Source organism: Atheta coriaria, unplaced genomic scaffold, assembly GCF_025399875.1.
Source record: "Atheta coriaria isolate IRGN ID8LTWV9N9 unplaced genomic scaffold, Caltech_Dcor_3.1 hic_scaffold_1_pilon, whole genome shotgun sequence".
NCBI classification, from domain to species: Eukaryota; Metazoa; Arthropoda; class Insecta; order Coleoptera; family Staphylinidae; genus Dalotia; species Dalotia coriaria.
In genome coordinates, this window is record NW_027045443.1 from 6,885,401 (window position 1) to 6,890,950 (window position 5,550).

Genomic DNA, 5,550 nt, shown 5'->3' on the forward strand with positions numbered 1-5,550 from the left:
GGCAAGCCGTAGTGCAAACACCGTACCGCACGCTTTGCTCGCCTTGCGGACGCATCGCGCTGTTCGGAGACCAAGACGCAGCGAAACGATGCCGACCAATCTATGGCACGCAGTGCCCGCCGAAGCGGGTCCTTCGGGACGCCCCTTTTCGATTCGGACCTGCATGCGACTTCTTCAGCCCGCCAACCCCGAACGCCGAATCAATCGGACGCATTCCAAGCATTTCACACATTTGCAGGTTGCAGCACCTAGATATCTCGTCTGCTACTACTAACACATCTTTTATGCACCTACGAATATAGGTATGAGTATCAGCTGGTACATCAAAGGTGAACTTTGTACTTTTCATATTTTTGCATACATGGCTGAAATTATTTGAATTTTGATAATTTATGCTAATTTGGTATCGTTGCCGAATTTTATCTATAGTGTGCATATGATGTTTAAAATACACAGACCTTCCAACAAAACATCGTTGGTATCCTACACCACGCAGCAAAACTATTAATAATGAGATGTTTTGAAAATATTATTCGGTACCAACAATGTATTTTTAATTATTAGCAAAATATGTAGGTACCTATATGTAAATAATGTAGAGGAGGATCTGTCAAAAATTGGTTCTTTGTGCATTGCATTCCAAAAGCAATGAGGAATTCATTTCTCTTTAATCCAGTATGTAGGATTAAATATAGGTACCAATTCTGTCAATTTAGTATTGTCTCAGGTATTCTTAGTTCAAAACAAACTTATAGATACATTCTTTTCAATATTTATTTAATTAAACCGCACTAAAAATAGATACTGCACTAAATATTAGACGGATATATTATTCACCCACTTTAGTATTGCGTAGTTTCTGAGATTAACACTTTCCCGTTCCTGCCATCAAAAACTTTTCACACGCCTCTTGTACGTCAACTCAAACATTGACAAGTTTTTTCAGAGTTGCAAATTAAAAAATGCGCAAGCAAGAATCCCAATCTGATTTGTTCTATTTTTTAAATTTACTTTTCCAATTACTGTTATACACGTCATAAACAACTATCTACTCACAAGATAGGTTGAGAACGAGCGTTTAATAATCGAGTGTTTAACAACGTTTAGCCACGTTTAGGTTTATGTATTTGTACTTTTGTATTTTAAATCTTCGAAATTCGCTCGCACACTACTACAAAATGTAAGGTTATAAATGCCGTGACGCAGCAGCGCCTGCTTTAACTTGTTTGACAGGCGGCGCACGACATTTCGTATTTTCTGGTGCTTCACCGTTGGCAAACTCCGCCCCGTAGATAATGCCCGTGAGTAAAGTATTTTACTCACGGTTCGACCGTCCGTATATACAGTATTGCTTTCGGAATCAAAAAACAGAGGCATTTTATAGGTGCAGGTAGAAAAAAATATGAACTTATATTATGATGTTTACCTATGATATATAGCTGGTTTTAAATAACTTGTCATTTGGATGACACACAACCTATCCGTGCGTGGTATCGGAGAATAAGTCAGCTAAACGTTTAAACAATACTTAAAAATACATGAATCACAAGTGCTTTAAATGCCAATAAAAAACCTTACCTTGTTGATATTGTCATACTTGCTATGATTTCTCTATTTGCGATACTCTCTAACTATAATACGTCACATTTGGCAAAACTTGTAATCTATGCGAATATAATACTATCACTTTGTATATTTCAATATTGAATGATGCGCTATGAAACTTTCGTTGAAAAACATTGTACAGACCATGACAGACGAGTGGCGAAGCTACCATATTTTTATCTGCCACACGTTTGTTGTATTTGTGTTTATGCCTTCTTACAGTTCAAATATGGGCCTAGTTACTAAAATATTGGAAATTTTTGTCTTTTGCGCCACAAATCAAGATGTCATTGGGATTTGTTCACGTTGAGGCCTGATAAATATAGTTACGTCGCTGGCATGGTATAATATTACTTAGAAACGATATGACGACCAAATATATACCTATATCAAAGTCTCAGGTTGCGAAAAAAGCTGAATGTATAGCGATTAGTAAATATTTCTGAAACTTTGATAAGGAAATGATTCAATCAAAATACACATTGCATATTTTAAAATTTCAAAAAGAATATCAAATATAAAAAATAACAATAGTAATTGCAACATTAGAAAAGTTTTGCGGTGTTGTGGTATTTGCACCAATTAGGTACTACACTATGAATTTTACTGCGTTGCCGCGTTTTTCGGCGTGTGGTAATTAAATGTCATTGAAAACTTCCTCGATAAGTTTAATTTGAATATTGGTTTATTTATGACATTCTTATGTCCTTCACCAAACAATATTTATTCCTGACAATTAAGCGGGATGCCTTTTAGATTAGTGCATATCGTAATTATATATATTTTTTGAAATCACAGAATATTACAATTTCGTTATTTCCAAATTTAAACTTTACCTACGTTATTGTCTATCGGCACTTAGTAATTACGCTTGACGCACCAGCTGTACGCATACTATTATCTCGCAAATTAATTTCTAAAAGTATATTAGTTTTTGGCAAGTGTATTTTTAAAGCAAGTAATCAATGGTTAAATAAACTATTTTATTATACTACAAAATGTAAGGTTATAAATACCACACTGCATGAGCAATAGCAACTCCGTAGGTAAATGCGCAGGCGCAAGCTCCGTCCCGTACATAATGCCCGTAGATAATGAGTACCTATTACTCACGGCTTGGCCGTCTGTATATACCTATAACAGTACCACTATTTGACTAAAAAACGTTGTCGGTCGGAAAAACAGTTTCGGTCGGACTCTAAAAATAATATAATGTTTTGGAAAGTATAAAATTTTTATTGTTAATATGTATGTAGTTACATATAATTTGCATGTACCTATGTACCTTTACAAGTTATTTATAAACTCACATTTTGACTTATTTTGTTCAAATTTCCAGGTATTATTCAGATTAGCCTCTCAGGTAATGCTGTATCTCGTATCACAAATATATCTGGAAGAGTGTAAAATCAGAAATTAAAGTTGTTATGGAGATTCAATAATAGTCGTAGTTATTTAATTTTAATTAAGGTGGCGCCAAGCCGAACTTATTTACTTAATATTCACGAAATACGAAAATAATGGGTATGCAATTTATTTTAATTTTTAACTTTGTAACTTGTTTTGGCCAATCTGAAAAACAACTGGAAACATTTATAGTTTGGAAATTTAGTATTTAGGTTAATCCTAATTTTTTTAATTAAGGTTGAAAACAGAGCATAAAATCTTTCAGAATGCTTCGATATACATTTTGACACATTGATAGTATACAGTTTTCTATTTATATCATTTTCGCAAGTGTACATCCACATCACGTATTTATATAATTTTAGTCATACAACGCATAAATAAATAAACTTTTACTTCAGCTCAAAACTGTTCTAGATACAATAAATAACAAAATACACCTAAAACACTTATGTCACAATTTTATACGCAGTAGTAATAAATACCTTCTAGAAAGCGAAATCCGCGAGGTTTAGCAATGCCACTATTAATAGTTTCGCGAACGTGCGGTTCAATGTCACAGCAAGCAATGTTATAATACCTATTATGCCGTTGGAACGATGAAGCCATCCAACAAAAGTATCAATGATTAGATGATGATTAATACATACCTACGTGGATATTATGCATTTATATAGAAAAGGTTCATTAGCACCTCGTTTCTCCAAGAATTTATTATGTTGTGTTACATTAATCATATCTGTTTATTATTGTACCAGTTCACTGATTAGTTGGCACTAATTATTCTAACTGGCAATTCTACAATAATAGTAATAAATACATTGTTTGCGATACATTCATAGAGTGTGTTGCTTGCAATACGCACGAGTAGTTGTAGCAGTGAGTACAAAACAAGTTTTGGTATGCATCATATTGCATGTGGCTAGAAAAACTTACATTGTTTTAATATCAATGATAAACAATTATAATTTTGTTCAAAACAACATCATGCTATCTATTCAATTATAACAATGTGTTGTCAAAAGTACAGGGAAAGGTTGGCATAGTCGCAAATACTCACAAAGTATTTGGTAGTTCATTATTCAAACGTTAGTTAATAGTCGTATTGGAGACTTTGCTTTATACTTTCTCTATTTACCTATATTTAAAAGAAGATAGATAAATACAAATCTACTGAATTAAGTGTGAATTTGACGATTAGAAAAATGTGTAACTATCATTCTTGACTAACATTACTAGTAAATTATATGATTTTAATTATATCTATAGACAGAAAACAAAGTTGCGCTAATTATAACATTTATAATTCAAGAACAGCTCGATTGATTTTGATGATCTGTGATTTGCTGATCTTGTCACCGCCGCGATTTACAGAATACCTATGAAAATATCAAAAATTATGACTTAAAAAGTGTTAAACAGAGGATGAAAATTTGTATAGGCATTCAATCAATGTTGGAGCTAATAAATTAAATTTGATATGTCGATAATTCTGAATTCTTTAAAATAAAATTGCGAAGTTTATTGAAAGAAAGTAGAAGTAAATTACAGTTTTACTAACAACTACGGGAACAAAGTCGCGGACTAAAGATAGTGATAGGTACATAAAAATCAATTTCTTGTCATTTATGCCATATTTGCTTAATTAGTATCGTCAGAATCGTATTTATTATTATAGATTTCTTCTTATTAGCTCATCTAAGAATTATCCCTTAACAACTTGTTTAAAACTTAAAACTTGTTTATCTTATTTCATTAATGCGATAACAGTGCAAATACGTTTATGTGATATCTCACGGTAGAAAATAATTGACAGCATTTTACGGCTTAGGAATTAGTTTGTGTGAGTAGATTCGACGAAAGGAGCAACGTCGAAATGAATGCAGATTTTACCAAGCCCATTTGACAAATAATTTATAGGTAGATGTGTTCCACAAAATTAATATGGAGTCAAGACATATTTAGTTTTACTGTGAACGGATGCGCACATTCCTTAAACATTCCAAACAAAAATCGTTCAATCGTGTCCGAGAAGTGACTTCAGATTACATGGAAAGTGCGATGTGCGTGTAAAACGTGTGTGTAAAAAGATAATTAAGTATAAAAAATCACTGTGGTTCGAATTTAATGCCTTGGCAGTAAAGTAATTAATCTTTTAATCTAAACTTATATTAGATATTTGTATTACATTTGTCTGAATAAAAGTTGAATAACTAAAAGGAGTACATATGAACTACATATTAATCGCCGCAATTAATATTGTGTTTTAGGTATTATATTACGCATTAAAATGCATACGTTTCTAAGTCATTCGACTAATCAGTTGTTTATTAAATGTTTCAAAATACATAATCTACAATGTAACTTTAGTGCGTTAATTGATAAGTAAAACTAGATACATAACGATACATTGTTTACTGAAGTATAATTGTTAAATAATTCTCTTTAAAGCTTTGTTGTACATCTTCTGTAAACAAATATGCGTATACAGAGCCTACAATGTGACACATCACTATGGACAATGCCATTAGTTATTTG